At 40.9% G+C, this 12,593-nt stretch overlaps 2 protein-coding genes across 5 annotated transcripts in view; one reads left to right on the forward strand and one right to left on the reverse strand.

The window, feature by feature from the left end:
• Window positions 1-12,593, reverse strand: part of SPATA22 (spermatogenesis associated 22) — a 65,829-nt gene that overhangs the window by 42,778 nt on the left and 10,458 nt on the right. For 3 of the 4 annotated variants that reach the window (XR_012058696.1, XR_012058694.1, XR_012058695.1), the window contains exon 9: window positions 10,036-10,137. The gene's annotated coding sequence lies outside the window, so the exon portion shown is untranslated. Of the gene's footprint in view, window positions 1-10,035; window positions 10,138-11,909; window positions 12,174-12,593 lie in introns of all 4 variants that reach the window. The other variant, XR_012058697.1, reaches the window with a different exon arrangement.
• LHFPL7 (LHFPL tetraspan subfamily member 7) overlaps window positions 1-12,593 on the forward strand; it is a 57,474-nt gene that overhangs the window by 40,725 nt on the left and 4,156 nt on the right. The window lies entirely within an intron of this gene.

The raw sequence follows: 12,593 nt of genomic DNA on the forward strand, positions 1-12,593 counted from the left end.
ATTAATGATGCTAGAAGGGTACTCCTGTGCTGAGCAGGTTATTTGGCTGTTGGTTGTATCTTACATGACCTACAATAGATCAGCAGGTGCAGTGACTCTGGCAGGAGCTCACCTGTCTGCACTGAGTGAAAAGTTTGCGGTGGGCATGACCCTGGGGACAGCAGAGGGAAACCTGAGCTGTCAGACCCATTCAGCCAGGCCAGGCTCCCCATCAGAGCAGTTTACTCGGGCTTTGGTGTTAATTGTTTCACTCATTGCTTATTTGTAGTCCATCAAATTTAATTCAGTCTGTGGATGCAGTAATTACACATTCCTGGTTTTATGAAGGGCTAATAGACCACCTAAGGCTTTGTGTAAATTAGTGAATGTTTCCTCCTGCAACCTGTTTGTCCTGTGCTGTGCTGGCAGGTGCAAAATGTCCCTTGAAAAAGCATATGGAGAATCACTGAAGTACAGCAAATGCTGATGGGTTTTCCAAGGACAGGGTTAAAGGATCATGTTCTTTATGATATATATGAGCACAGGGTTTATTTTATATTATTCTGTAGCCTGAAATGCCTTAAAATTGATGCTGAGAAAGTAGATACCTCAGAGGAAAAATATTTTCTTATAAGGGACGTGGAGGCAAAATAATAATTTCAGGAGGTGCTTAAGCCAAATGGGAATGGTGACAGTGAGCAAACAGCCTGAAAGGAGCAGGAAACCTTGTCTGGTTTGCACTGAAACACAAACTTGTGGAGCAAAGTTTTTAGGCTGGCTGCATAAAAATTAAGGATTCTGTAGGGAAAGATAAACTGGTGTTGTCAGGTATTAATCTGCTAGTCACACTGCAAGAGAGTTGTGGTTCTTTGTAGATATCTGGGGCTAAAACCTGGCCTAACGAGGTCAGTGGCAACATTTCTGTTGACTCAGGACGTGCTGGATTTCATTCTAATTCTTTAACTGTTTTTATTTCCTGTAAATAATCCCGCTTAGAGCTGAGGAACATTTTAAAGTGAGGGTTCATTCCTCAGTACTTAACTATAATACATTAATAAATCAGTAGCCAAACTAAATAACTACTGGTTTTTGATTATATTTCAGCCTTCTCATTTATTTCTGGTTTTCCTCTTTCTCATGTCATGCTGAAAACAAGTCCAAAATCTACATTTTCTGGCAATTGTGAGATGCCCATAAGAAGGGTAACAGATACTCAATTCTCTGCCAAGCAATCTCTGCTGTGTGCTCAGGCAGTGGTGGAGGGAAAAGCATTAGTTCAGCTTTGGTTCCCTTCCCTTTCTGCTGATCCCATGAAATTGAAAAAGCAAGAGGAAAAATATCAAAAGATCCCATCCCATTTTCTCCAGTTTAAAGTACTAACTATCATGTTATGCAAAAACCTGAGGTAAGCCTCAAAGCTGGATCTCTTACATGGCAATTTCCTTGAAGAGCTGTTGGATCACATTTTTGTAAGGGTTTTTTCTACACATGAGTATTTTATTGCATCTGTTTATCCCAGTAACCTGGAATTCATTTATCTAACAAAGATATTTCCATGAGTGAGCTTCCAACATACAGAGGAAAAATATGACACATCTGCTTTTAGTTTGTCCTTTCTGTGGCTAATTTAAAAATGAACACCAAGGGAAATACGTGTCAGGCACAGAGGATTCACCTCATTACTAGCAAACTTCCAACTCAGAATAGAAAATAAAATCTGAAATAAAGATTTCAAATGCCACACTGCAAACTTCTAGATGGCAACAGCTGTGCCAAACCACAGAATTAATATGGCTGTGATGGAGGAGGAAAGATTGCAATCAGTGGGCAGCTTCTTGGGTACTAAAAAACAGGCAGGGATTTAGATCAGCTGGTGAAAAATCCTTTTAATCTTCCAATTTGCTCCCAAGTCTCTTGCACAGTGATCAGATCCAGCAGCTGAGGCCTCGTGTCCTCCCCTGAACGGGGTATCTAAGCAAGCAGCAGAAATGCCTTCATTGGGGAGCTAAACACATTTAGAGTCTCTGAAATGGATGTGGGGCCTCTTTCTGCCTTTGTCAGACCAAACCCTAATGGAACTGGGACAAGAACAAGTGCTGAGACATGGAATGTTATTTCTTAGAGGGAAAATGAGTTCAATGAATGGAAACTTTGGGGCCTTGATGGCTGATGTGTGCACTTAGGGTTCATCATTTGCCCTGCCTAGATGCACATCACTTCTGCCAGAACAAATGAGCATTTTCCTGATTAATCAGGAGCCCTCAGGGAGCTGCTCTTTCTGTACATATATTATGATCATTAAGGAGCCTGACTACCCTGTTCTTGTTGCAGGATGTGGGAAATGCAAAGCAAATTGTGCAGACTATGCTCTGTTTATTGGACATATTTCTCTGTATCCCTTTTAGTAACGGTGTAATTCAGTATCCTGAGATGACAAATTATGTATTTAAGTTCATTTTCCCATGCTGCTCCATAAATGTTATTAACTCAAACATTTAAATGCACGAAGATGGAAATGCTGTGGGGCTTTTTGGCAGTGCTGAAGGAAGCCCCTGTCACGGGGGTGTTTCTCACTGCTGTGTGTGGGGCTGGCAGCCTCAGCCTGTGGCAAGGGGGTCCCAGCTCTCAGCAGGGCACAGCTGAGCAGGGCTGGCTGCTGGAGACACACAAACCCAGCTGCTGGGCTGGCACTCCTCCCAGAGCACCTCACACCCCACAGTTTGGACTGAGCAGCAGGACGGGGCAGGACAGAGGACAGAGCCCTTTACTCTGTTTGCAAGCACACCTTTCACTCTGCAAACAAATTACTGCCTAAACCACATCTGACAGGGTGCAGAGTAATTGCTGTGGGAGCAGTGCCCGAGTTTGGGAGGCAGGAGTGGCTGTGTCCATCTGACAATCAGGGGGCTCCTCCCAGCCACACAGTTGTCTCACCATTGTTCTGTACTGGACACCTAATTAAACAGCAAATTAACATTAATTGCTATGCCTTCTACTGGCACAACCACCTCATTCTGGTACTGCATAAAGCTCTGGAAGACTTTCCACTAATGCTTTTCTCACATGAAAGATAATTTTGGTGATATTGTCCTCTGCTGGGTCTACACTGATTTCTTTTTTAAAGTTGAAAATATATGATGTAGTACTCTTGGAAAATTAGAAAAACAAATCATCCTGCAGCCCAATAGGTAATATTTCAAATGCTGGCAAAAGCCTATGTGAAAGGAGAGAGAAATATGCATTTTTTAATTACAAGACCTGAATTTAGAAATTGGCTTCACTTCTCTGATGCCCTGGACTGGAGGGCACCATTTCTCTGGCACTCTCACAACTTAACAAGGTTATTTGCACTCCCAGAACAAACTAAAAATTCATAACTGGAGTTTCAGTTGATAAAAAAAAAGAAGAGAAAAATACTGATTTGCAGTTTCTTTACATAAAACATATTCAGGGAAATATTGGGATCTTATCTTGCTACAGTTGCAGTCTTAAGTAGTTCATTTGTTAAGAAAGTTCAATGTTTATGTAAGCATTTCAGCTCCTCTTTAAAAAGAAAATCTAGAAAATAAAGTTCAATGCCAAAAAATCCACAGCAGAGCTATTCTTGTATTAATAAAACAATGGGAATAATACAGACGTCCTTGAGAGTAACTCTTACAGAGATAAGGTAGTGATTAATGGGAAATTTGTTCTTGCCAGAGGTGGCTTTCAACAGTAAGTAAATAAATAGTATGATCCCATTCTTGCAGTCTACCTACCATAAATATTATTAATCTAGTAATAGGAAGCTGTAATACTGCTGGCTATTCAGAGGTTAAGATTCTGAAAACACCCTTGCCCCTAAGGTTATTTTGTTGATGATGTAATTTACTATAATGCCACAGGAAAGGAAAAAAAAAAAAAAAAGGCATGGCAACCAATTCAATTCAGTTTTAAAATAATTTCCAGAATAGAATGCTTATTTCTGATGGTGTCAGTGCACCTGGTCAAAATCAGCTAAAGAGCTTAGCCTCAAGGAATGGAGCAGCCTCTATGGAGCTGGAGTTTAAACGTGAGGGAGTGCTGGAGCAAATTAATATGGGTTATGTCCAGTGGCACATGTGCTGCAGCAGCTGGACTGCCCCTAAGCACTCAGTGGGAAGCGGGACATTGCCAAAAGGCACCAACCTCCTGCAGTTCTCCTTAGCCTGAAGTTATTGCACAAGAGAGATTTCCAATAGAACCGTAACCAGAAATAGGAAAAAACCCTTCGCCACATAGACATTCAATTTCCCCATAGTTTATTTATGAATTCTGAATTTCATGGGCCAAATTTATTAACTAAGTTATTCTGTCAAGAAATATAAATGATGATCATTTGTTAGCTGCACCTCTTGAATAACTGTATCAAAGTGTAATAAAAATATTGAGGGGATTTATTAACCTGATGAAGTAACTCATTAAATCCTTCAAAAGCATTAATGAAGGAGGAAGTGTGGGCCTTTTGGTATAAATGGAGATGGGAAATTGTACAGCTGGGCCAACCTGATAAGAAGGATCAGATATCCCAAAACACTTTCATTTAGCTGGTAATTTGGGACATTTCTATCCTTACTCTGGATTTCAACATGATTTTTCAAATCTAGATAGCTCTGCATTAGAACACGACTATATATATATTTTAATTTTTTTTTTTTTGCTTGTTTTACTACTTTCTTCTAGCAGCTTTGGACTGAATTAAGCTCTTGTGTGAGATGTGGCTGGGGTTCTCTAAGGCTGATCTGTCTCTGTTAACTGAGTGTGGCTGGACCAGCACAACCAGCCCAGGACAGTTTTAACCACAGGTTTTAAGAGGACATTATTCAAAGTTGCTGTGTAAGACCTGGCTAAGGAACACAGGGGTCAAACAAGGCTGAAGTCAAAACATCAGATGTGCTGTGCTGATTCATTTACACAAACAGCCATCAGTGACAGCAAACCCTGCTCAGGGTTAGATGTTCAAGCTGGACATTAGAAAGAGGGTGGGAGAGAAAGGATCAAAGTGCCTTGTGCACCTGAGGATCAGTGCTGGGATCACCTGCTGCATTTCCAGACAGCTTTCAGTGAAGTAGCAGTTGCTATCCCATTTTCCATCTGCAGAGAGCATCTGGTTCAAGCCAGAGCTGAGTCCATTTATAATGTTTTTAAAACCACTGAATGGATACACCTGCACTGTTCCAGTGTGCAGCATTAAAGATCTTCCAAGCACTCAGGAAGCATCACTGCTGGAGGTGCTGCTCTACCCCACTCCTGCAGGACAGGGGCTGCACGTGGCTACAGCTGCATGGCACCTGGGCTGGGAGAGAGGAGCTCTGGAGCAGACAATTATTTCCAACATTACTCGTGGTGTGGCTGATTTATGTTGGGCTGGAATCAGCAGCATGAAATGAGGGTTGTTACAGAACTGTTCTTTATGATCAGGTGGTGGCACATGAGCTTCTGCTGACTGATGACATTCACAGGACTAGGACATCTGAGAAACAGAAAAGTCTGCTTTCAACCCCCTGTCAAGCAGTTTTTATGAGGAGATTTGAAAACATGCAATTTGTGTCTTCCTGATAGTTCCTGTGCCCTGGGAAAACTGAAGCTGGTCTTTGTAGCTTAAATCAATTAGGAGAAGGATGTAGGATGTCTTTTTTGTTTTAGGCATGTATTTTTCATGGTTGCATTCCAGATAAAACACTGTTGTGTCAGGGATTCTAATCACCTTTCAGGCATATATGTAAAATACTTGTCTCTGAAAGAGGTAATGAATGTGATATCCCTGAGGCTTGGAGGCTGCTGGGATGTGAAGTGCAGCTGTAATGAAGGGAGATGTGGGCATTATTCTCAGACCTCCCACCACCACTGCCTCGGCTGCCAGCATGCAAGATGAGGTAGAGAATGGGCAAAGTCAAAATAAATTCACTCTACAACACTTTCCAATAAGGTCACCTCTGGTGGAAGGCTGGTATTTAATGGCCACCAGCTTAATTATAAATCTGTTTCCGTCAGCGTCTGCTCTGCTTAAATTGTGAGTCTTGGGAGAGGTGAAAAGATTGATTTAAAACAGACCTGTGGGCTGAGCAGGTGGGGAGGAGAAGGGAGCAAATGTGTCATGTGGAATCATGACTTTTCAGGTGATATACACATCACTGCCTCTCTTTTGGACCTCAGCCCCTGTTCTAAATAGCTATTTAAGAACTTGGATTTGACAGGCAGAGCAGGAGCCAAGACCTGCTGCAGGCTGGGCAGCATCTCCCCTTCCCAGGTGAGCTGGCTCCAAAGCAAAGACAATATAAATGTGTCTGTTCCCTCACTCCCTGCAGCTGCACAGGGACCCAGGCTGACACTGGTTCGTTTGCTTGGGAATGCATCAGATAGTAGGTGGAAGCTGCTCTTGTTCTCAGCCAAAAGATCACAAGAAAAAGCATTAATTTAAATTTTCAGTCATCAGTTTCATTCCTTGCTCATGCTGAAGAACGTAGCAGTTTTGGCAAGGATAGGTTAATTAAGAAGGGAAGCAAAATGTTTGCCACCCTGATTTCTATTTGTAGAAATGTGCATTGCTTAGAAAATGTGTACCATGTTATGTTTACCTAAAATAGTACAAGTGAAATATGCACTTTTTATTAGCACTTCTTGACTGTTGAATAAAATGTGACACAAAGATAAGGGAACACAGGCATATTACAGGCATGATACATTCTGAACATGCTGCTCTCAGCTGAAGAATCCAACACTTAAATATGTCAATATTATATTATTAGTCTGCTTCTGTGTTTGCTGCTCTGAGATGAAGTGAGCATGACTTAAATAATTTCCAAAAAAAATAAATAAATAGAAAATCTGTGTAATTATTGAAGCAGTACAAAACAGGAAAATCATAATGGTTTCCAATCTGACAGTCCCCATTTCTTAGCTCTCTGACTCTTGTAAAATTTCATGTAACACACTGCTATTTTGAGAAACATTAGCTCTTGTCTCTCTTTTACAGTCTGCTAAAGAGGCTGTATTTCTCCTAACCTTGCAGATGACAAAATGCACTCCTTCACCATAGTCTACACAGTGCTGGCTCATTTCAGGCTTTCCGAGTAAATGACACGCAGCTCTATAACTGTATGATTAGGCCCATAGATTACCAGATTACAGCTATAAATCTTCACCATAGCTACCACTCACTTGGCAGAAATAGTCCAGTTTCATCATTTGTTCTCATGTAGAAAACACACTGTGAAATGCAGCCTCAAAGGTCACCAGGATGGCATTTCCTTTTGTGGCCCTTAATAAACTTGCAGCTAATGCAGTAATTACCAAGCCCAATTACCTCTGTGATGGCTTCAGAGAATTTCTTTTCCAAAGTCTGGATAGTCAGAGTCCACTCCCTTCAGTTAATAAATAAGAGAGATTCAGCTATTCCTACAATTGTTAGACATTTCTGAAACAGGCTATTTGTAGAATGAGGGAGATGTGCCAAGAGAACCTGAGTGGGGCATTTTAATGGCACTAAAAATATTTGTTTAAAAAGGTGCACGGACACCCTTATTTCAGTGCTAGCTTTATTTAAAATAATGTATTCCTATCTACCTCAGCTAAATCCAAATAAACTGAAATGGAAAACATTGCCCAGCTTTTGATATACACATAGTTCCCTATAATTTTGCATGTATGTACATACATAAGAATACAACCTAGTATATCTCATGCAGCTCCTTAGCTTGTGAGCTGGAGTCACAGATTCAGCATTTTCTTAAACACAGAGTTTGGAGACACTGTACAAACAAATTCATTCCCTTTGTTAGCTACAAAGGGGTTTGACAAGCTACACAGCTCTTGTTATAACTACATTTATATTACAGCTGCTAAGTGCTAACTTGTGAGTTGCACCATTTAGAAAAGCCAGAATAGGAACTGCTATAATCTACTCCTTTGGCACTAGCCCAGCACTGATAGAAGCTCCTCAAATCACAACATGTTTGACTGAAATGACACCAGTGGAATAATTCTTTACAAAGAAGACCTAAAGTGTGATATGTTAGAAGTAGTTGGGCCATTGTTAGGAGTTCCAGCTCTTTATTCAGATACAAAGGAAGGCAGCTACATCTTTATACCAAGAATATGGGCATTATTATCCCTTTTTCCTGCTCTTCCTTTTGGTTTCCTTGGAGGGAATAATTGCTAGGGCTGCTTCCAAGAGTTTGAACTCCAGGTACCTGACATGCACCTGCCATGAGTTCAGCAGAGCAGAATGGCATTTAAGTGTCCTTGTTTGCCTCAACCTCCAAAGTTCAGCTGTTATAACAGTAGGATTTTAGTCTGGTTTCTTTCATTTTGAGAGGTCACTTTCCTTTGTTTTATTTATATGTAATAGGCATTTGAAACGATGCCTGCTGATTTTAGATATATTTTAGCTCTCCCCAAATTACTCTGGGTAATTCCTCCTTTCCTGAAGTAGTCAAAAGGAAATCATTAATTTTCAGATAAGCCCAGAATTCCATCTTGTTTCTATTTGTACACTGATGTGCAGCTATAACTGACAAAAATCTTGAATATTACTTAGCACTGTCTTCAAGGGATAGATATGGAAAAGAAATGTAGGTACCTCCTTTTTGTACAAGAGAATTTATCCAAAATACCCCAAATATAGAAACCCTTCAGGCATGCTACAAAAATATTTATTTGGGAAGAGTGCTGGGAAGGATTGAGTGCAGGCCAGGCAGGGCAGTAGGACAAGAGGTGATTTTTTGAAGATGTCTGGCTGTGTTTGGCTGCCAGGTTTTCCCTGTTACCTGTATTTCTGCTTGGTGTTAAGTTGTCTGTGGCTTTGGATCAGCACCTGCTTTCTCATTTAAGATCATGTAAGTAATGAAAAGCTGGAGAGCAGCTAATAAAATTATTAGGTGAATAAAATGTATGAAGCTGAAAGGTCCAAGCCAACTGATTGCGCATATGAAGAACTGCCAGGTTTAATAAGGGAGGTAATGGATTATATGTAAGAGGAAACTTCTTGATGAAATGAGTGAAAATTGCTTTGGTAGATTAAGCTCTGTCAATAAAAATCTTCCAAGAAGACTGTGACAATCTGTAATAGGGTTGGAATAATACCCTTGCTTGCCTATGATTCAACCCTAATTCCAGTGATTATCTGATATGTTCCACAAGCTTGCAATTAATCCATCATTGTCACAAGTATCAGGAATATAATACACTCCTAAAGTAAGCAAATTAAATTCCTAAGACAAACTAACCTTCTTACAGCAGGTAATTTCAGGAAGAGAACTCATGCACACAGAATATTTCACTACTACACATCACCTAAACATATTAACAAACACAAAATAAAATAGGTTTTTTTGCTCTCTGTGTTTGTGAGCCACCTTTGGATTTCCATCCATTTCAACATTAGTATGGAAGATAAACATAAGCTTAGTCCAGTTTAAACATTCATGCTTCACAATAGAAAAAACGATTCAATTATTGTGTTTCAGATGTTGGAAACTCCATCAGTCTTGCCAAAAGAAGTGGAATAGAAATAGCCTTTTTTTTGCCATGGTATCTAAGAGTGTTGTACATTGGTGCCCTCTGCACACACTCCAGAGAACTGCATTGCTTTGCTTTGGTTTAAAATCAACTTGAAAATGGTGTGAGATATTTAAATAATTAAACACTTGTACAGAAGCTTAATGAAATGAATAAACCATTGCAATGACAAAGAGTTATATATTATTAATTTTAAAATAGTAGAAAATGCTATTTTCCCCAACTAGAAGTGTCACTGATTCAGTATTTTCACCAACAATTTACAATTTTTTCCTAGAATAGCACTGTTTCCCCTAAAGAGAAGTGTCCTCCTTTTAAAGAATACCTTATTCCTATTAAAGTTATTTAGAAAGCAACCAATTCACCAACCTACTTTTTAAAAATAAAACCAGGCCTTGGCTGGCAAACCCTTCAGAGGAGAAAGTGCCATTTACCATCTGGCTGTAGGACACCAGGGAAGCAAAGAGAACGAGACTGTAACTGTTTGGGATTAGAAAGTAGAAATAAAATATGACTTACTGTTGAACCAATGTGCTTGGCCTTGTCCCTGGTCTGCCACCAGCAGTGGCTGTGAGTTACTACAGAGGGCTCAGGTGGGGAGAACCCAGCAATAACAAACACCTGTGTGGCACATAACAAAACAAAACAAGAGCACTTTTTAAGCAGACTTCACAGCTGATGGGAGATTAATCAAATTATCAAGCCATGTTAAAAAAACCCTCAATTATGCATTTTACTAGCAAGTCCTCTCACACCCCAGAGGTTTCATGCTGCAGAACAGACCCCAATATGTTGTGTGGCCTCATCACCTTGTGTGACAGCAGGATTACAGCACGCAGAAGGGGGAGATGCACTCGCTGCTGTGTTCTGACACCTTTGAAAGTGATGTTTGTTGTTGGAAAGCCGTTCAGAGGCGTGAGTGTTACAGAGGAGCCTAAATGGAGCCCCACTGTTCCTTTGTGTGCTGTCCCAGCTCGCTGTGCTCTGACAGACAGCACCATTAAGCAGTCATTAGCACCACGCCTGAAAGCTCGGCTTCTGCGGGTAATAACGGACTGTTCAATATTTGGAGCCTTTGTAAGAAAGAGGGCACCTAAATGAGAATAATGAGGTCATTCTATGACATGCCTGAGGATATGAAACCATGGGTAACTTTTTAGCCCGTTTGATATGTGAACATATACGTTTAGCTGTGACAGATTATTTCTAGCCTAGGAAAAAAAATAAAGCTGCTTCCATTAAATCGCACCACGCAACATCAGCACCAAGTGGCAATCAAAACACTGTAAAACATAGCCTTCAAAACAATTCTGTGTAACCCAATCAAAAAGAAAACATATCTGGAACAGATATGTGAAACAGAGCAAGGGTTGAGACAGTGTCAGAAAACCAGTGAAATTTAACAGTTAGGAAAGGATTTTATCGCTAAAAGGATTGTTTCCAATTTGGTTTTTTTTGGTTGCTTTTTTTTTTTCACAGAAGGTCTTGCACCCCAGGGCTATTTCAACATTCCTGGTGCAGTGGAGCAGCCTGGATTGCAGGGGAGCTGTGCTGAGCACCCCCTGTGCACCACAGGCTCTTGGGCAGCCCCTGTTCCACATCTCAACTGTGTCAGAGTGAACCTACAACTGCACAGGTCCAGGGATTAACAGGGTTTGGTTGTGGTTTAACACTCTTGTAAATAGCAGTAGGAAAAATCTCCCTTTTTTGGAGTTATTTCCCATGTTTCTGCCATCTGGAATTTTCCTGGGTGTGCAAGTGTCATGTGGCTCTCAGGCTGTGCTGGCCCTTCAGCTCTTTTGGGAAAGCTCAGTGACATTTACTGAATAAGCTGACAGAATAATGGAATAGTTTGGGTTGGAAGGGACCTGTAGAGGTTCTCCTGCGGCAAAGAGGGATGTCTTCAACTAGACAAGATTGCTCAGAGCCCTGTCCAACCTGACCTTGGATGCTTCCAGAGATGGGGCATCCACCACCTCTCTGGGCAGCCTGTGCTGGTGTTTTACCACACTCATCATGAAAGACTTCTTCCTTCTATCTACTCTGAGTCCACCCTGGTTTAATTTTAAACTATCACCCCTTGTCCTTGTCTGGTTTAGCCCCATTTTTACTGTATTTTCATTTATATTTTTTAGGGGTGTCGCATATGCAATTAGGAAAATCTGCATAACACAACTTCCTTGTATTCAGCTTTAGCATGTCTGGTTACTGTCAGGCCCTAAAAGCAGGGCCACAGCTGCTGAAATCTCAGCTCCAGGAGCTCTCCCTGCCCTGGGCACCCCCAGCAGGGGCAGCTGCTGGAGGATCAGGAATTGTGAGCCTGGCTCAGGATGTTGCCTGTGCTGGGAAGGACTTTTCCCTCACTGGCTCTTGCAGCAGCACCTTTCACCCACCTTGTGCTTGGAAAGAGAAAAGGCCACAGCAACCACTGCAAAATCATTCCTGAGGTTTAAAGGAAAGAGGGTGGCTGCTGGAGTGGGTGAAACACTTGGTGCTCAGAGAGTTCCATCTCTTGGAAGGCAGCTTCTCTTTGTACCCATATGTGACACACCCAGAAGGAAACAGACTTTGCTGCTGCTCCACTTTCTCTCCTTTTAATTTCCGTTTTCTTCACCTTATTGTTTTCTACAAGGGATTAACTCAGCAGTTCCATTGGACTAGAAAGAAAAGTTTAATTCAAATTATTCAGGGACTCAACAGGCTGTGTGTTAAACTTTTGGACTTCATCTAGCGCTCAAGCTAATTCAAGTGTTTTTTAATTAAAAAAGATAAATGAGTGATTGCCCTTTTTTAGTGGGTACTTTTAAGATTAAGCCTCTCCAATATTATAATTGGAGTAATATGCACATGCTCTACCTGAAAGGCAATCACAAACACAGAGAATAGCACACAGTGTTTGTTTTATATTCCTAATGTTTCATTAGATGTTTGCTGGTTATGAATTATCTATCAGCTCAAACATAACTGTTAACTCTGGTTGCTTCTTGAATCACTACCCTGAATTTGAACAAAACACTGTCCTGGAAAAAAGGGAAGAGAGGAAAAGGGACTGCTCCACAGTATCTTTTTAGTACATA

The sequence above is a fragment of the Taeniopygia guttata genome, chromosome 19 (genome assembly GCF_048771995.1).
Source record: "Taeniopygia guttata chromosome 19, bTaeGut7.mat, whole genome shotgun sequence".
NCBI classification, from domain to species: domain Eukaryota; kingdom Metazoa; phylum Chordata; class Aves; order Passeriformes; family Estrildidae; genus Taeniopygia; species Taeniopygia guttata.